The following is a 21,079-nucleotide window of genomic DNA, read 5'->3' as shown; positions in this document are numbered from 1 at the left end:
GCTGCATACATACCTAGGCTTTCCAACAATCTAATCCAATGGTCAGTTTTAAAATTTGTTTGTTAATTAAATGAAATAAAGAATCCTGCCCTTCAGTTGCATGTAGCACATCTTAAGTGCTCAGTAGCCATGTGTGGCTAGTGGCTACCTTATCAGACCACACAGGTCTAGAATTCTAATTCCTAGACCTTTTGATTTGGCTTTCTTTTGTCCTCACCTTTTATGAAGGAATGAACCTCTTCTACCAGAATTGCACCACTAACAATATCCTAACCTATTCCATCTTATTTCACCAAACATACTTGAAGAAGGTAAGGGGGAAGATTGAGAATCCACCATCTATGAAAACAGAGATAGGAATTCAGCTTGGATTAGAAAAAGTTTGAGGAAGATGAGGTAGGAGTTGGAAAGATTCCATTTTGATTGTTGTTCTGGGGTCTTATGAGGAAGGCGGTTTATCTGCCAGGTTGAGTACTGCAGAGACTGGATGGAGCTGTGAGAATGTACAGAACAACTCCTGTTTGCACAGTGTCCCATTTTAGCAGCTTCTCATGAGCATGGAGCATTGGTTGAATCACAAACCTAGGACGTGGCAAAGTCTGGGTCTCATTTCCTGCACTGGCAAAATGGGAAGAGTAATCCCTTATTTGGACAAAAAATGGAAGGGGCTAAGTGAAATCCTTCAAAGGAGAGTTTTAATCCAATGGAGGCCTATGCCCCTGTGCCCCTGCTATGGTTTGGATATGGTTTGTTTGCCCTCTCCAAGTCTTATGTTGAAACTTGCTCCCCAGTGTTGGAGGTAGGGGCTAGTGGGAGGGGTTCGAGTCATGGGGGTGGATCCCTCATCAATGGCTTGGTGCCATTCTCGAGAGTGTTCTTGCAGTTAGTTCCCGTGAGGACTGGTTGTTGAAAAGAACCTGGCATCTCCTCCACACTCTCTGCCACCTCTCCCAACTTGTGATCTGCATATGTGGCTCCTCTTCACCCTCCCCCATAAGTAGAAGCTTCCTGAGGCCCTTGTCAGAAGCAGATGTTATCACCATACTTCCCGTACAGTCTGTAGAACCATGAGCCAAATAAACCCTTTTTCTTTATAAACTGCTCAGCCTCAGATATTTCTTTATAGCAACACAAACTGACAAAGACAGCCCCAGGCCTGTAGCTCATCTTCTGTCCCTGGCTGGGAGCTGGCAGCTTCTGCTTTTAGGTCATGCTCTGGCACTATTTCCCTGCCTTTATGTCTGATAGGGAGATCTGCCAGTGGATGCAGTAGTGATAAAGTTTGTAGAGACTCCTTTAGAAATTTAGAAAAAAACAAAACAAAACTTAGACTTCCTTGTTTTTTTTTGTTTTTTGTTTTGTTTTGTTTTTTTTTTTTTTATCTGAAATGACCTACATCTATTGCTACTTAGTGATACAGTGTAGATCTTGTGAGACCCTGCTCCATGCCAGCACAGGGCCTGATAGCCTCTCTACCCAGCAACAGTATTATATCAATTCCTAGAAATGGAGTCACAGAAAATACCATTTCTTGTTTTGTGGATGGCTACACACACACACACACACACACACACACACACACACACACATACACAGAGGACAGTGAGGAGAATGATCTGTTATTGTTGGCATCCCCAGGATATATGGCACATTAACTTGGCATTCAGGTTATACAGTAAATCATCATAGGTCAGGAACTGTAAAACTTGCTTTTCTCCATTCTCTGAGCACAAGCTTGTCTTTCAAAACAATTTCTAGTCACAACCTAGGAGGGTTGCAAGGAAATGAAGCTACTCCTGCCTGGCTGACATTCATGCTTGGTTAAGCTGCTGTCCTGATATGGCCTTAATAAGTACGCTGTATAAACTCTCGACTGAGCCATTCTGAGGGGGAACAGCTAGGTTCTTGGAGACATTAATAAAAACATTCCCCTCAGGGGACACATCAGAGACAGCTAGTCTCAGCCTGCTTCTCCATCTTTAACATGGGGAGAAACTCCTCTTAAGATTCTTTCTTCTCTGTTAGAGAGTAGAAAGTAGCCTTGGTTTTTTATCCATGTGAAAAATAGAGCTAAAAAGCCATTTTTCAGCATGTCTTTCTTCTGGAAGGACTGGGGAATGAACAGATGTTAAATATTGATCAGCTAGGCTTATCTTTAATGCAGCCTGCATTTGGCTATGAACTTGATGACTGAGCCTGCTGATTTTTGCAATAATACCTGGGGCTTAATAGGTAAAGAAATGACTACGGAATTGAACCTCACAGTCTCAGGTATAATTCTCACGAGAAAGATGTTACAAGTAGAAGTTTTTCAACTGTTTTCAGGCATACTTCCAATCATACCAAGAACATTAGTTGCACTAATTAGTGCTTGAAATATTGATCTTCATCAGCAGTGTCAAAAGCATTGCTCAAATGTCTGTGCTCTCTTGGCATTCTACATGAAGGAACTTACAGCTTGGTTCTTTCCCAGGAGAACATTAGTGAAGGCAAAACAGAAAAGCACATCTAGTATACAAAAAACATAAGTATAGACAGCTGAGCAAATATATAAATAACATATAAAATGACAATTATTTACAGCTTTCTAAAGCCTGCTTCTGTAAGGAGGCAGGTTCTCTGGACCCAAGGTCACTTTGAATAAATATCATGAATTTTCCTGGAGCAACTATTCTATTTAAGATTTTATGTAAGATTTTTTGGAAAGAAGGGATTACATTTTAAAAAAATATTTTCAGAAGTGTAACTAACTTCTACCTATGCTCATTTAGACAATTCGATCAGTATAAAATATTTAATGAGAAAGTAAAAAGTCACTTGAACTCTTACCTATCAGAAATAATCACTGTAGCCGGGCGCGGTGGCTCAAGGCTATAATCCCAGCACTTTGGGAGGCCGAGGCGGGTGGATCACGAGGTCAAGAGATTGAGACCATCCTGGTCAACGTGGTGAAACCCCATCTCTACTAAAAATACGAAAAATTAGCTGGGCGTGGTGGCGCGTGCCTGTGATCCCAGCTACTCGGGAGGCTGAGGCAGGAGAATTGCCTGAACCCAGGAGGCGGAGGTTGCGGTGAGCCGAGATCGTGCCATTGCACTCCAGCCTGGGTAACAAGAGCGAAACTCCGTCTCAAAAAAAAAAAAAAAAAAAAAAAAATCACTGTATTATTGTATTTTGGTGAATATCTTTTAATCGTGTGTTTGTGAATATGTGTTTGTAATCTGATTTTTTAAAATTTGAGACTATAGTCAGCTTTTTATGTCAATAGATTTAAGAATATAATACATCATATTAAATGTTATATATGGGTATACCACAATTTATTTAACCAATATCCTATGAATGAATATTTAGAATATTTTCTTTCCTTTTTCTTTTTGAGTCTCACTCTGTTGCCCAGGCTGGAGTGCAGTGGCATGATCTTGGCTCACTGCAACCTCCACCTCCCAAGTTCAAGTTGATTCTCCTGCCTCAGTCTCCTGAGTAGATAGGGTTACAGACATGCACCACCACACCCAGATAATTTTTGTATTTTTTAGTAGAGATGGGATTTCACCACGTTGGCCAGGCTGGGCTCGAACTCCTGACCTCAGGTGATCTACCCACTGTGGTCTCCCAAAGTGCTGGGATTACAGGCATGGGCCACGTGCCTAGCTGGGATGTTTTTAATTTTTAAAAAATGTTGATGATATTGTTATGAAATATTCTTTCATGTATATACTTGCCTACTTACTCAATTATTTATGGCAAATTCCTAGAGAGTGAGTCACAGAAAGTATTTCTTTTGGTAGCTGTACACACACACTCACACACATATAGATATGTTCACACATACACATACATACATGTAGACATATATGTATGTATGTGTAGACATTCACACATACACACGTACAGATGCATATGTATGTATATGTACATATAGACACACATAAAAAATAATGTTTTAAACTTAAATATAGTTCTTCTTGAGAAAAGACTGGGATTGGGGATGCAGTCAAAGAAATTTGACCAAACCTATAATGTATTAGTTTTTACACAGGGAGAAAATATATGTTTAACTTAAAATTAGTTAAAGGGTAACAATAACCAAAAATGGACAAGATAAAGTAGTTATCAAGTGACAATCACACATCATTGCAGATAAAACAATCTGCTTCCTCTGCTGAAAAAACTTAATGGTAACTATTGGAAGAATAGAAGTAGGATGTGTAAATGTTAAACTGATAAAAGAAGAAATAAGGAGGTCCAAGAAACAGCTTCTCCGCTCCTCCTGGAATCACTCCCTGGTTCAACCCACCTGCCTCCACCATGTCCATCAGGATGACCCAGAAGTCCTACAATGTGTCCACGTCTGGCCCCGGGGTCTTCAGCAGCTGCTTCTTCACACCCAGTGCCTGCTTGACCTCCTTGAGCTTCTCCCAAATGAGCAGCACTGGCTTCCATGGTGGCCTGGGTGCAGGCTATGCTGGGACCAGCAGCATGGGCATGGGAGGCATCACCGCGTGGTGGCCTGGGTGCAGGCTATGCTGGAGCCAGCAGCATGGGCATGGGAGGCATCACCGCCCTCACCATCAACCAGAGCCTGCTGAACCCCATTAAGCTGGACATGGACCCCAACATCCAGGCCGTGCGTACCCAGGAGAAGGAGCAGATCAAGACCCTCAACAACAAGTTTGCTTCCTTCATGGACAAGGTGTGGTTCCTGGAGCAGCAGAACAAGATGCTGGAGACTAAGTGGAGCCTCCTGCAGCAGCAGAAGAGGGCTAGGAGCAACATGGACAACATGTTTGAGAGCTACATCAACAACCTTAGGCGGCAGCTGGAGAATCTGGGCCAGGAGAAGCTGAAGCTGGAGGCGGAGGTTGACAACATGCAGAGGCTGGTGGAGGACTTCAAGAGCAAGTAGGAGGATGAGATCGATAAGTGTACAGTGATGGAGAATGAATTTGTCCTCATCAAGAAGGATGTGGATGAAGCTTACATGAACAAGGTAGAGCTGGAGTCTCGCCTGGAAGGACTGACTGATGAGATCAACTTCCTCAGGCAGCTGTATGAAGGGGAGATCCGGGAGCTGCAGTCCGAGATCTCTGACACATCTGCGGTGCTGTCTATGGACAACAGCCGCTCCCTGGACGTGGGCAGCATCACCGCTGAGATCAAGGCGCAGTACGAGGAGATCACCAATCGCAGCCAGGCTGAGGCGGAGAGCGTATACCAGATCAAGTACCAGGAGCTGCAGATGCTGGCTGGGAAGCACGGGGATGGCCTGCAGCTTACAAAGACTGAGATCTCCTAGATGAACCGGAACATCAGCCGGCTTCAGGCTGAGATCGAGGGCCTCAAAGGCCAGAGGGCTTCCCTGGAGGCCGCCATTATAGATGCTGAGCATCGCAGGGGCTGGGCACTCAGGGATGCTCGTGCCAAGCAGCAGCAGCTGGAGGACGCCCTGCAGAATGCCAAGCAGGACATGGCACGGCAGCTGCGTGACTACCAGGAGCTGATGAATGTCAAACTGGCCCTGGACATCGAGATCGCCACCTACCTCAAGCTCCTGGAGGGCGAGGAGAGCCGGCTAGAGTCCGGGATGCAGAACATGAGCATCCGCACGAAGACCACCAGCGGCTATGCAGGTGGTCTGAGCTCTGCCTATGGGGTCCTCACAAGCTCCGGCCTCAGCTACAGCCTGGGCTCCAGCTTTGGCTCTGGTGGGGGCTCCAGCTTCGTCAGCCGCACCAGCTCCACCAAGGCTGTGGTTGTGAAGAAGATTGAGACCCACGATGGGAGACTGGTGTCCGAGTCCTCTGACGTCCTGCCCAAGTGAACAGCTGTAACAGCCCCTCCCAGACTGCCCCTCCTGAGGCTGCCCCAGAGCCCGGGAGGGAGGCCGCTGTGCAGGGGACCACAGGGAACAGGACACCCACCCGATGCTCAGCCCACCCGCCGGGAGTTTACTGCCTGGGGACCCCCCCTTGCCCATGCCTCCAGCTGCAAAACAATTCAATTTTTTTTTTTTTTTGGTCCAAAATAAAAATAAAATCTCAGCTAGCTCGGACAACTGTCAAAAAAAAAAAAAAAAAAACCCGGACACCTAAAACCTTGATTAATCCAACAAAACAAGAAATGACAAAAATAAAAGAGGCAAGAAAACACAGTAACTAAAAAGTACAAGCACCTGGACAAATAAGTCCAAATATGCCCATATTTTATATTAATATGATTTGGTTAATGTGTCTGTTAAAAGACTGCAACTCTCTGGATAACAAAACCAATGCATTTATATGTTGCTTAAAAGGGACACATGCAAAAACAACACAGAAAGTTTCAAAATAAAGGAGTGGAAAAAATACATTAACTAATGAAATGCTGGCACCAAGAAGTAGGTGTGCCGATATAAGTATGAAATAAAATGAATCCAAAGCCAAAAGAATTAATGGTCGAAGAAGACTATTCATTTATTTAGAGATGGAGTCTTGCTCTGTCACCAGGCTGGAGTGCAGTGATATTTTCTCAGCTCACTGCAACCTCCACCTCCCAGGTTCAAGCAATTCTCCTGCCTTACCTTCCCAAGTGGCTGGCATTACAGGCGCATGCCACCATGCCCAGCTAATTTTGTATTTTTAGTAGAGATGGGGTTTTGCTTGTTGACCAAGCTGGCCTCGAACTCCTGACTTAAACTCATCCACCAGCCTTGGCCTCCCAAAGTGCTGGGACTACAGGAGTGAGCCACTGTGCCCGGCCAAAGAAGACCTTTGATTTTGTTCATGTCCACCCACGAACCTTCGTGCATAGCAAAATGCATAAAGCAAAAATGATACGACAAGTAGATGAAAAATAACCAAGGATTGAGAGGCGCACTTTCCAATATAGTAGCCACTGGCCACATAGCATAGCTGATAGTCACTAGGTTATTTGATACTTCATATATAGTTAGTCCACTTTCCCTGTTGAAATGTTCTATAAAGTGTAAAACATACCTTGAATTTCAAAGATTTGGTATGAAAAAGTAAACTAGCTCTAATATTTTAAATATTGATTATATTTTGAAAAGATCATACTTTAGATATGAGTTAAATAAAACCTATTAAAATTATGGGAACTTATGAACACAAAGAAGGAAACAACAGATGCTGGGATCTACTTGAGGGTGGAGGTTGGGAGGAGGCAGAGGAGCAGAAAAGATTAATATTGGGTACCGGGCTTGATTCCTGGGTGATGAAATGATCTGTACAACAAACCCCTGCGACATGAGTTTACGTATGTAACATACCTTCACATGAATCCTCAAACCTAAAATAAAAGTTAACAAAGATTGCAACATAAAATGAATAGATCTATTAAAATTAATTTCATCAGTTTATTTTTGCTTATTTTAAAGTGGCTACTAGAAAATTTGAAATAACGTGTTTCTCATTGTATTTTTATTGGACAGCACTGAAGAGGATTTAAATGAACACAAATAACAAATATGGGATAATTATAAAAAAGAAACATTTTGACTTATCAGATTTTATGTTCTTTTCAGTCACACAATATTTATAAATTGATCAATCACCTGACCATGAGAAGATCTCAAAAATATCTGAAAACTAGCTATGGCAGAGGTTCTGATATCCAACCACAATGCTTTTCCCAACTCAGATGGAAATCCCCATTGCCTATACCAATTTCTGTTGCCCTCCCCAGCAATTATGGGGAGGTGTCTATGCAGGTGGGGTCTGCAGATAGCATGACCCTGATGGCAGGGATTCTCTACCTCTCTCCGGAGTCCATGGCACCAGAGGTCCTACTCACAAGATTTGTTGAGTCAGAACTCCTCTTTCGGAGTGCAGTGACAACAGCTTGAGCCTAGGAGGAAATGCCCTGTCTACAAATGGCTCCATGTTAGTGGAGGCCTGGAAGGGGACAGGCCTGACTGGCTCAGCTATTCTGAAATACTCAACTGATAACACTGAGATCCCAGACTCTCTTCCCCACATGGATCTCATGACTCTTAGCTTGGTGAGCTCTGGAACTATTCTTGCCTTGTGTAGTTCTTCCTGCTCATTTTTGCTTGCTGTTTTTTTTTTTTCTTTCCTTCTCTCTCTCTTTTTAAAAATCAATTCAGTCCTGTCTTTATAAAAAAAATCATACTCAATATTTCTAGTCTGCAGGTAGCATTCTTCCTTGATTTCCAGCCATGTTATAAATCTATTTTTTTTTTTTCAAAATACAATTTCTGCTATTTCATGGTGCTTTGTGTAGGTGAAGATGTAGAAGCTGGTGTGCACTCTGACCTCCTGATCTATCATGAGACATACGTTTTTGTAGATTTATCTCATAACCAGTCACCTTACAAAAGACACTTTTCATGTTAAACACTGATGTATCACTATGAAGAATTCATGCAAAATAGTTTTCAGTGACATAAGAACTCAAATCAATTATGTGGTTGTGGACGGTTGCTCTACTGTGGATCCTTCTTGTTACTAGGGAGACTATGAGGACAAAATATAGGAAGTTCAATATAAAAAAAAAGGTTTTGACTGCCTAGAATTAGCATCTCAATCTCTCTTCCTCTCTCCCTCTTCCTCTCTTTCTTTCTATCTCCTCCCCACCCAACTCTTTCTTTCTTCTTTTTTCCTGGTTGCCCTCAACTACAGACAAGGCCTGCTATATGGGTGTGTAATCTGTGCAGTTACACGAGGCCCCACACTTAGAGGGGCCGAGCACTTCGTTTAATGCTCTGCTGTTGCTATCTTGAAATTCTTAATAATTTTTGAAAAAGAGGCTCCATGTATTCATTTTGTACTGGTCCTTGGTATTTCTGCGAAACACCTAGCTAGTGTCATACATTTTTCTACCCAAGTTAAAAGATTAAAGCTTGTGGCATTTTGCTGAGCCCAAAGCGAAAACACATCATATGTGTCTTGGGAAAATTCTTACCTTTACTTCAGAATTGGTGGCGATGGTGGGAGGTTTGAATTTGTGGGAAGGATTAGGACCAGAGCCACATCCATTAGGACTCTATGTGCTGGCTCCACCTTCACCTCCTGATGCTCTGATTCATGCTTTCCTCTCCAGTCCATATCACAGCTTGCAGTTCAGTACACACAACCTGTCCTTTCTTCCACACATGCGCCCAAGTGGTTTCCACTGCTCACAGTGCCCTTTCCCACCCTGTCTGCTTGGTGAATTCCTATACAATCTTCAAATTTTGCTTGAGTTATCACTTCCTTTAGGAAGCCCTCCCTGGCGTCTCTAGGTAGAGTTAAGTGGCTCGTTTTTGTCTCATATCTCTAAGAACTCATGGAACAGAACCTGTTTATATACTTCTTTTCCACTATAACCACTAGCGTGATGGTTCCCAACTTTGCGTGTGTGTGTGTGCACGTCACAGCATTAAAATACTAAAACACACTAAACAAGTCAGGAATCATTGCAATGCAATTACTATTACGGTATGAATGGTTTTTCAAAGCAACTGTAAAAGCATCCAACTGTTACCACACTATTATTTGGTCTCTCTTTAATACTGATTTTCTGTTCCGTTAGATTTTTTATGCTCCAGATTTTATATTTCTTACCTCATAGTCAACTTACGTGCCCACGCTCCACTGCGATAATGACTTTTTTGGGTCTGTGCTCCATTTGACAGACACTGCTAACATGTATATCCCATTAGAATGAAGGAATATGTCAGATATTAATTGAAGTTTCGCAGCCCACCGTGATCACCAGGATCAATTCACAGATTGTTGACGGCACCAGGGTGCTCAGTTGAGGGGAAAAGGGAAACCATTGGTCAGTTTAATGTGCTTACCTGGCTGTGTGCACCCAGGGCTGCATCCATCCCAAAGGCAGGCCTTTTTAAAATTTGCACAAAAGGTATCATTTGGAGTAATGGTGGGGGCTCTGGCTTGGGCAAACCTGGATGCCACAGCAGGTTCTTTGGGAACTGCTAGAGAGCAAGGGCTGGATTCTCTTCATCTTTACTTCTGTAGCACTTGGTACAGTGCTGGACAATAAGATAACTTAATACATGTAGAATAAATTATAAAACCATCAAGACACTCTGCTGATGGTGTGCAACATGATTTGGGCCTGGTTTATAGTCTTGTTAACGTACATTTTCCAATCTGGTCTGCTGGTGCAGATTTAAGTGGCTCTTAAATGTGTCCAGTACACTAGTGTGATATGGTAAATATTATAGCTGTCACCCCAACCCCTAATCCCCAGCCTCCAAGAATCATGCATAACCCTGGATCCTTTGCATCTGTGCTGAAGTCCACAAAACTCCCTGGGAGTATGTTAAACTCTCAATTAGCCTTTAACAACGTGGTGTCGTTGAAAGAAAGCCTGGAGTCTGCTGACCAATGCAGTTTCCTCTTATCAGACAGGAATTCCTGTGGTCTCTCTCCCTGCCCCATTTCCTACATAGCACATATGTGAGGAGCACAGCTTTAGAAATTAGCATTTACTGAGAACTGGAAAATTCTAGGGCTGGGAGATGCCTTAGAGGTCACTAGTCTAATCTCACAATCAGGAGACTGATCCCTAGAGAGGGAGGGGCTGCTCATGGTCAGATGTTGGCTGAATAGCCTCTGGAAACTCCTTCTCCCTCCTGTGGTTATGTGTGTGTCTTACTCCTTCCTTTTATCCAGCTCTGTGGCAGTTTTTCTTCCTGCCTATCCCCAGCTGCTCTTTGGCTATTTCCTAATCCTACCCTAAGAGATGGCAGAGTTGAACCCAGGTGGGTTTGGGAGAGGAAATAACAGCAAGGTCTATCTGCTCCCTGGTTGGCAGTGCTGAGCGCCAGCTAGGCCTCTGTCTGGAAATACCACATGGGCACTGCTGGGTTTGTGTTAATAAAGAGTCAGAATATCAGCCAGACTCTGATGGGATAGAGGCTGAGAGTGGAGGCCAACAACTGAGGCAGTGGGAGACTCACTCACAATGGGCTGAGTGTTGAATACAGTGCCCAGACGCCAAACCCACACATTCTTCAACCACAGAGTTCCTATCCTGTTCCTCAATTTGTCTCAAGCACCTGTTTCTGTGGCCTTGAGGAAGGGACCAGCACACAGACTTTGCAGCTGTGTCTTCTTGGAAGCCTGCGTGTGGTCTGGCCCTGTCCCAGGCTCAGGGCCTGCAGTGGCTCGGGTGAGTTAGGGACTTAGCCACCCCAAAGATATGCAGCCTCTGACCTCAGAGACCTCCCAATCCAAATGTCTCACAAGACGGATGAGGAAATGGAAGTTCTGAGAGAGAGACAGAGAGAAAGAGAGAGAGAGAGAGAGAGAGAGAAAGAGACTAACGGCTGTGTCAAGAAAAGGCAGGAGACTCAGGCCTCTTGACTTCTTGACTCTTTCCAGCACATCCTGTTGGTTCTTGAGTTCTCAGATGGACTCCCCCAGTTGGTCAGCAAGCCAGGCTGGGGAGCCACAACCACCGAGTCCTCTTGTGGATTTTCATTCCTCCATTTAGTAAATGTTTCTAGAGCACTTACCAAGGGCCTGGCACTGTTCTCAGCACTGGAACTGTAACAAAGAACAACAAAGATAATGCCCCAGCTCTTACTGAGCTGAAAGTCTGGGGAAGCACACGGATAATGAGTGAATAAATGTAGAGAGAAAAGAACATCTCAGATAGGGATGAGTTCTGTGGAAAGAAGAGACACAGAGGTGTCATGGAGGATGACTGAGGAGTGCACTTCAGAATCAGGGTCAGGGAAGAGCCCCCCTGGGGTGACATTTAAGCTGAGATCTGAGTGATGAGAAGAAAATAGCCAGTTGATATGGTTTGGCTCTGTGTCCCCACCCAAGCCTCATCTCAAATTGTAATCCCCATGTGTAAAGGGAAGGACCTGGTGGGAGGTGATTGGATCATGGGGGTGGTTTCCCTCGAGCTTTTCTTGTTATAATGAGTTCTCATGAGATCTGAGGTTTAAGCGTGTGGTGGTTCACCACCATCTCGCTCTCTTTCTTCTGCTGCCATGTAAGATGTGCGTTGCTGCTTTTTTGCCTTCTACCATGACTAAGTTTCCTGAGGCTTCCCATGCAGAACTGTGAGTCAATTAAACCTATTTTCTTGATAAATTACCCAGTCTCAGGCAGTTCTTCCAGAGCAGTGTGAAAGCAGACTAATACACCAATGAAGATTAGTCAAAGCTAGAAAGCCAGGTAGGAGACCCAGTTCAGGCAGAAGGCACACAGGTGTAAGCCCCTGAGTCAGGTATGAACTTGGCTAACCGAGGACCTGTGTTCAGTGAGCAAAGGAGAGAGGGAGGTAAGCAACAGGTAGGAGATACAGGCGAAGGGCAGATTCCATGGGGTCCGAGGGCCAGGAGAGGGGTTTTGTTTTTGTTCTCAATACAATGAGAGGTCACTGGAAGATTTTAAGGAGACAAATCCCAGGCTCTCACTTAAGTTTTGAAAAGATCATTCTGGATGTCATGGAAAGAACAGAAAGGGGCAAGACGAAAAACAGGGAGATGAGCTGTCAAGCTTGGGTTTTCACAAGGCTGCTCCTGCAGGGCTGTGCAGGGTGCACACTGCTCAACTGCAGGGGTGCCTTTCACCTGAGCACAGTAGGAACACTACCATCTGAGGCTGTGTGTAGCGGGCCTGGGGGTTTTGGGTTATGAAGCTCAAAGATACCTTCTACCCTATGTTCTCATGTCAAAGAAGCAAAATGAAAACCCCTTTAACATCATTTTCTACACAAAAGTAAGACAGACCACAAATCATTATGTGCCAGACTTGATCATTATGCTGTGAAGTAAATATGAGAAATAATAAGATCAAAAATAATCTTGTACTTTTAATTAACTCATGTCTATTGGAAAATATATTAATCTTACTTTTATTTTTTGTAGAAACAATGTCTTGCCATGTTGCCCAGGCTGGTCTCAAACTCCTGAGCTCAAGTGATCCTCCTGCCTTGGGCTCCCGAAGTGCTGAGATTGCAGGCGTGAGCCACGACACCCAGCCTAATCTTTTATTATCTGCCTCAGCACTAAAAAAACCCACAGATGATCAAAAAACTTTTTATAATAGATTACATTTGTTTTAAACTTGTACCTAATGGTGAGTACTCACAGACAAAAGTTGCAGCTATTCAGTGGTCGTATATTTCAGTTCATATCAATGTCCAAACTGAATCAGGAATTTTAAAAGAGAAACAAACCTCAAAAGCATTTTCTCATCACATATTTGTTGAGCACTTACTATATTCCAGGCACTGCTGGGTTCTGGGTAAATGACCAACCAATGTCTTTCCTGCCTTCATGGACTCTAGAGTCTAGTGGCCTAGACAGACATGAACAAGAAAAACCCACACAAAGAAAATTGTAATGAGGGCTACAGTGGAAAGGAACAGAGGAAATAATGAAGTAGAGGCTCATTCAGATCATGAGGTCGGGGTAGGCCTCCCTGATGAAGTCTCAAAAACTGCCAAGGACCGTGGCTCTTTGCACACTTCCACCACTTCCCTACTTCATTCCTTTCTCCTGCTGCTCTTTAAACACTTGCCCAAGGACTCACTGTCTTAGCTCAGTATCCCTCCCTCCCTCCCAACCCATTGCCTCCAAGCTCAGCCCTACTGTCTGTGATCCTGAGAAGCCTGAGAGCTGGTATCTCTAATCAAGGACAAAACAGGAGCCAGTGCAGCCCTCAGTCCCAGACAGAGGGCAGCATGAAGCCCTTGGTCTGGCCCTCACACAGGCTCTCAGTCCTGTTAGGACCTTGGGCATTGCCTTCTCTTGGCAAAAGTCTCCGTGTCTCCCATCTATTGAGTAGAAAGAAGCACACGGTCCCTGGAGTCCCTAGGTGAGCCCCCAGAGATGCACTCTGCTGCTCAGATGTCTTTGGAGAGTCCCAAGGCGGCTTGTAGACCCCAGGCTCATCCCGGAGCAGCGGGGCAGAGAAAACCCTATAGTGCCTCTACTTTCTATCATCACTATGACAACCCTGCCATGGGATCCTGATGTTGGGGAGATGCCTGACATTTTTGGCCTGAAACTGAGAGTTAAACAGAAAGCAGTCCTTCGGGGGCAAAGAAATGTACAAGGAAGGGTACTGGCACCAGAGCGACCTCAGTTTGTCTTGGCTCCTCACTTACCAATTGGATGACCTTGAATGTGTTCCTAATTTCTCTGAGATGCAGTTTTGGCAGATAGAAATGCTTACCCCCTGCTCACAGATGCCAGCTTGTAAATGCTTCCCACTGGGGCAAGAGGGGCTGCAGGGCTTTGGCTGCTGCAGAGCTGAAGGGAGCGATAACCTCAGCTTGGTGGAGGGAAACAAAAAAAAACTTCACGTGTGAGAAAAGCAAAGCCGTTTTTTTAATTTATGTTGTGCCAGAATCTTCTGGTGCATGAGGCTATGGAAACGGCTCTGTAGAATTGAAAAGGGCAGAAGTGTGTTTATCGCTCTTTCTTGGGTAAACCTCATTTGCATTCCTACAGAGTGTTGATTGTAGTGTTCCAAGAAATGAAGTTTTTTGGTGGGCCGGCTTCCCTCATCTCCAAAACAAATCACGTGTGTGTGTGTGTGTGTGTGTGTGTGTGTGTGTGTGTGTAGTAAATACAGGGTTTCTCTCTCTTGACATCTGATACATGCCAGAGACTTGTGCTAGGTACTTTAAATACTGTGGCAGACACAATAGGTGGGCTCACCAGCACCAAACACCTACTTCCTCCCTTGCCTTCCTTCCTCTTTTAGAGAGCTTGGAAATCTAAACTCTCAACTTCCCAGCACTCAGTAGCTGGCCATGTGGCTTAGCTCTGTCCAATAATATGTTAAGTGAAAGTTGGTAGAGAGGGCATCTCTTTCCAACTAAAAGAAAAAATTTCAAGAAGAGAAAACCCTTTGTATTCTTCCCACTTCTCTCTCCCTCCTGCCTGTAATAGGGACGTGATTCCTGGAGATGCAGCAGCTATTTTGCAACTACGAGGTTTTGAGGATGCAGCAAGGTGTTCTCAGACTAAGGACGCTGGAGATGAATGCTAGAAAGAGTCTAGCCCCCGATACTGTCTTCATTGCATATATAAGCAATATTATAAGACACAGCAGTACTGAAGTACCATTAGGAGAGACAAAATACTCTTAATTAAGCTATAACTTGACTTGTGTTTAAGACACAATCAGATTCCCAAGATGTTCAAATGTGAAAAACAATGTGTTTTGGAATCAATGAAAACTGTACAGGTATCTGAGCCCTGGAATACCTACATTTAGACTTCTGATGTGAGAACAACAAACTCCTAATTTGTTTAGGTATAGTTGTTGGGCTTTCTGTTACTTGCAGCAGAACACATTTCTAACATTGACTCCTCACACTCATTTCCTAAGATGGGTATTAACATTTGAATCCTGTCAATGAGGAAACTGAGGCACAGAAGGACAATGCGCTTGCCTTAGCACATAATCACACAGCTGAGCCCACAGTGAGAACCTCCAGCTTCAGTGTTCTTGGCCCCACAGCTCAACTGCTCTGTGGCTTTTCCTGTCTTGCATGTGACCTTCGCAGTATGGCGATGAACGGTGATGAGCAGCCACACCACTGCCCCATTCACCTGCTCAGGAAGACACTCCCCGCAACTCGCTGGGACATGAGATTGATTCCTGTGAGCCGGGAGCCAGGACTTCAGAATTCATCACCCGTTCTGGCACGACGTTTCTTACTTATTTAGGCAGTTTGCTTTCTTGATCTGTTTTGTGTTTTCCTTGTCTGTGCCCTTCACCATCCCTCGTTGAAGAGAAACATAGGAAATGAGAAAGATCTATTTATATGTGGAAGACGTGCATATTCATACTCTCCCCATAATCCTGTAGACTTCTAGTTTGGGGGGCTGGAGAGGCCACAGATGAGTTAAGAATCCCTGGTCAAGAGCCTCTTGTCAAATTAGTCAACTTCCTTTTGCCCCTCGTCTTTGAGGACAGCCCTTTGGAGACTGAGGCATGAGGGCTTAGGACTCCTGATCAAAGGCCACAGACAGAGGCAGTGTTTGTGTCTACAGTTTAAGGGAGTGTTCCCTTCAAACTCTGAGTTTTTATTTCCTGCAGCAGGAGGAAGAGATTAAATTGTTAAAAGGGTGTTAGTGTTGAGTAAGGAAGAATGAGCTTTTCCGGATGCCTGTGTTTGGCAGAATAAACTGAGAGCAGTAGGGGCATGTTCGATGGAGTATTGGTCAAATGAATACATGAGAACATTACTTTTTTAACGTGTGGTTTACAGAATCACTTGAAATGCCTGAGGAGCACATTGGGAAGATAATTTGTTCCTTTAGGAGTGATTTATGTAAAACTGGCCCTGTGCAAAAGCCAGGGTGGGTGGGGCGCAGTGGCTCTCCAAGGGGCTGGGAGGCGAGGCAGTGGCTTTGCATAATGTGGGACCCAGGGTGCTGGCATTTCTCTCAAGGCTGCACTGGGAGAATTGGGGGCGAAGGTTGGGGGTACTGGCTTTGTGCCACTTCCTCTGCCTCTCATCAGATGCAGAAGCAAAGTGGAAAAGTCCTGTGGGGTTTTTCTGCTCTGATATGAGGAAACACATAGAAATGATCTTTTTATGAGAAAACCCATTGAGAACAGTTTCCCCACCCACCGTCAAGGTCCACACAGTCCAGCCTGCTGGCTGGAGAACTGACCTTTAAAACCCTTGTTTACATCCAACCATGACTTCAATCCAACTCCAGTCTGGCCTGGCATCCAAAACCAGAAAGTTCCCGTAAAAAATGTTATTATGGGTCTGTGTACCTCACAGGAAGCCCTCAGATTGCAAACATATGTCCAAACTGCTGACTTGGAGTAAATGGATCAAATTACTCAGCGTGAGTAGGAGAGCCTGATTTCTGCACCAGGCAGACTTGCTATCTGAATGTGTGCCAGGTTGAATAGAATCTCTGGCTTCAGATGGATTCAGGCTGAAAGAAGATTCTTTTGTATATCAGCTCATATGGTGATTCTTTCCTTTCTTCTTTCTGCAAATGTAATATCAATGAACATTTATCTCGACCCCGTGTGGGGCTGTTGGCTTCCTCCCTCTTATTCACCGGAGGGGCCTGTTTTTGCCTTTGTTTCTAAGTGCATGCCACACCGCTCTGGGCTGCATGGCTCCACAGACTTGTTGATTGTGGTGCAGGGTTTTTTGAAATTAACCTTTTAATTTTGCAATGAATGTAGGTTCACATGAAGTTGTAAGAAATACTACAAAGAGATTCCACATACCCTTTACCCAGTTTCCCTCAATGGTAATATCTTATAAAACTATAGTACGGTACCATAACCAGTATATCGACATTGATGTGTTCAAGATAGAAGACATTTCCATCACTGTTGCCCTTTTATAGCCACGCCCACTTCCCTTCTTCCTACGAGCCCCCTTCTTTACCCTTGGCAACCACGGATCTGTTTTCCATTTCTATAATTTTGTCATTTCAAGAAAGCTATACAAATGGAATCATGCAGTATGTAACCTTTTGGGATTGACTTTCTTTGTTTCACTCAGCATAATTCTCTGGAGATTAAAGAAGTTGTTAGGCCGGGCACGGTGGCTCAAGCCTGTAATCCCAGCACTTTGGGAGGCCGAGGCTGGTGGATCACGAGGTCGAGAGATCGAGACCATCCTGGTCAACATGGTGAAACCCCGTCTCTACTAAAAATACAAAAAATTAGCTGGGCATGGTGGCGTGTGCCTGTAATCCCAGCTACTCAGGAGGCTGAGGCAGGAGAATTGCCTGAACCCAGGAGGCGGAGGTTGCGGTGAGCCGAGATCGCGCCACTGCACTCCAGCCTGGGTAACAAGAGCGAAAACTCTGTCTCAAAAAAAAAAAAAAAGTTGTTGCCTGTATCAACAGTATTGCACTGTATGGATGTACCATAGATTATTTAACTATTCACTCATTGAAGGACATCAGGGCTGTCTCCAGGTTTTGGCTTTTATGCATAAAGCTGCTATAAACAATTGTGTACAGGGTTTTTTGGTTTGTTTATTTGTTTGAGACAGGGTTTTGCTCTGTCACCTAGGCTTGCAGTGGCAAGATCATGGCTCACTGCAGCCTTGACCTGCTGGGCTCAAGTGATCCTCCCACCTCAGCCTCCTGAGTAGCTGGGACTCCAGGCATGCACCATAACACCTGGCTAATTTAAAAAAAAATTTTTTTTCGATAGAGATGGGATCTTACTATGTTGCCGAGGCTGGACTTGAATCCTGGGTTCAAGCAATCCTTCCATCTCAGCTTCCTGAAGTGCTGGGATTACAGGCATGAGCCACCATGCCTGACCTGTATACAGATTTTCTTTTTTTGGATGGAGTCTCATTCTGTTGCCCAAGCTGGAGTGCAATGGCACGATCTTGGCTCTCTGCAACCTCTACCTCCTGGGTTCAAGCAATTCTCTGCCTTAGTGTCTCGAGTAGCTGGGATTACAGGCACCTACCACCATGCCGGGCTAATTTTTTTGTATTTTTAGTACAGATGGGGTTTCACCAACTTGGCCAGGCTGGTCTTGAAACTCCTGACCTCATGATCCACCCACCTTGGCTTCCCAAAGTGCTGGGATTACAGGCCTGATCCACTGTGCCGGGCCCTGTGTACAGGTTTTTGTGTAAACTTAAGTTTTTATTACTCTGGGATAAATGCCCAGGAGTATAATTGCTGGGTCATATGGCAGCTGTACATTTAGTTTTTAGGGAAATCACCCCATTGTTTTACAGAGTGGCTGTACCATTTTAATTTTCATTAGCAGTGTATGAGAGAGCTAGCTTCTCTATGTCCTCAGCTGCATTCATTAGAGCTACCTGTTAGTCACTCTGCTAAGTGTGTATGATATCTTAATGGTTTAAATGTGCATTTCCCTAATCACTAGTGATGTCGAATGTCTTTTCATATTATTTACCATCTGTGTAGCTTCTTTGATTAAATATTTGTTTCTATTTTTTGCCTATTTTCTAATTTTTTTAACTGCTGAGTTTTAAGAATTCTTATATATTACAAATACTCATTCTTTGTGAGATATTTGGTTTACAAGTAACTTCTTTCTATTTGTGGATTGTTTTTCATCGTCTTGACAGAGTTTTTCATGGAGCAAAAGTTTCAAATTTTGATGAAGTCCAATTTATCGAATTTTCCTTTTATGGACCATGCTTTGATGTCAAGTCTAACAACTCTTTGCCTAATCCTATATCATGAAGATTTTCTCCTGTGCTTTTCTGTAGAATTTTTATAGTTGTACATAAGTCCATGATATATTTTGAGTTAATTTTTGTATACCGAATAAATAGTAGGGCAAACTATTTTCCCCCTGTAAACGTCCAATTCCTCTAGTACCATTTGTTGAAAAGGTTCTCTTTTATGCATCCAATTGCTTCTATTCCTTTTCTAAAAATCACTCATGCATATGTGTGCAAGTCTACTTCTGGGGTCTTCATTCTGTTGCAGTGAGCTGTGTGTCTTATCGCTCTTTCAATACTATTCAGTCTTGGTCACTGCAGCGATATATTTCAAAACGAGAAGTCTTGAAATCAAGTAGACTAATTCCACTTGCTTTATTCCTCTATTTCAAATTTGTGTTAGCTATTCGAGTTCCTTTGTCTTGCCATGTAAATTTTAAAATAAGTGATATCTATAAAAACCTTGCTGAGATTGTGATGAATAGTGTTAAACCTGTACGTATATTTGAGGAACAATGAGCATCTTTCCTCTGTTGAGTCATTTAAACCACAAACACAGTATGTCTCTGCATTATTTAGATCTTTGATTCTTCCAACAGTGCTTTGTAGCTGTTAGCATGCAAGTCAGCTATGGGCTGAATGTTTGTGTCCCGTCAAAATTTCTGTGTTGGTATCCCCATGTGGTGGCATTAAGAAGTGGTTAGTCGGCCGGGCGCGGTGGCTCAAGCTGTAATCCCAGCACTTTGGGAGGCCGAGGCGGGTGGATCACGAGGTCAAGAGATCGAGACCAGCCTGGTCAACATGGTGAAACCCCGTCTCTACTAAAAATACAAAAAATTAGCTGGGCATGGTGGCGTGTGCCTGTAATCCCAGCTACTCAGGAGGCTGAGGCAGGAGAATTGCCTGAACCCAGGAGGCGGAGGTTGCGGTGAGCCGAGATCGTGCCATTGCACTCCAGCCTGGGTTAACAAGAACGAAACTCCATCTCAAAAAAAAAAAAAAAAAAAAAAAAAAAGAAGTGATTAGTCATGAGGGCAGAGCCCTAACAGATGGGATTAAAGCTTTCATCTTACGATTTTTTTTCTTCCACCTTCTTTAGGCCAAATATACTATTCAGAATGTGTTGGGCTGCAAATGATTGATTAAATTGGATTAAAGTTTGATTATATTGAAAGAAATGAATTTTTTGGCCCTGCAAGATACGTGGAGGTAGGTAGCTCCAAGGTTGGCTACATCAGCGTCTCAGGAATGTCAGGGCTCTGGGTGTTCTCTGTGGCTCTGGACTTTCCCCTCCTGGTTGCAAGTCAGCCGCGGAGGCCCCAAGTGCTCCTCGTAGGGGTTGTGCATTTTTTTTTTTTTTTTTTAATCACAAAGAAAAGTTTCCTCAGAATCTCAACAGGCTTTTATGTCTTGTTGGCCAAAACAGGCCCATGTCCACACCTGAAGCAATCTGGCCGGGGAAATGGAAACAGGAATGGAATCCCAAGGAGAGCTGAATCCAGGATTTCTCATTAGGCTGCTTCTGGTGTTTTAGATGACACTTTATTCTCCTGCTCACTGGAGGGTATTTATCATCCCTGGCCCTCAACTATTAAGCACCGGTGGAGTTTTCTAGGCACCATGACAACTTCTTTCAAACTTCCCATGAAGGTAATACCACTTCCCATCGACAGCCATTGGTTTAAACAAATTTTTATTCACTCCGAAGTCAGCCAGTGGAGTGACCAAGCCATGACTGGCTCAGTTGAACACCATATGTCAAATTCTCAATTATCTGCTTTTATTTTTCATAATCTCTCAGCAATAGCTAATATTTATTGTATGTTTATTATGAGGTACAGCGTGCTAATGATTTACATCCTCTATGATTTTAATCTTTATAACACCTTTATGAGACAGGTACTCTCATTGCTTCCATTTTACAGATTAG

At 43.8% G+C, this 21,079-nt stretch overlaps 1 pseudogene; it reads left to right on the top strand.

The window, feature by feature from the left end:
• The first annotated feature begins 4,311 nt into the window (after positions 1-4,311).
• LOC120364996 (keratin, type II cytoskeletal 8-like) lies at positions 4,312-5,824 on the top strand (annotated as a pseudogene).
• Positions 5,825-21,079: the final 15,255 nt, after the last annotated feature.

The sequence above is a fragment of the Saimiri boliviensis genome, chromosome 7 (assembly GCF_048565385.1).
Source record: "Saimiri boliviensis isolate mSaiBol1 chromosome 7, mSaiBol1.pri, whole genome shotgun sequence".
Taxonomy (NCBI): domain Eukaryota; kingdom Metazoa; phylum Chordata; class Mammalia; order Primates; family Cebidae; genus Saimiri; species Saimiri boliviensis.
This window is presented reverse-complemented; position numbering and strand designations above follow the sequence as displayed.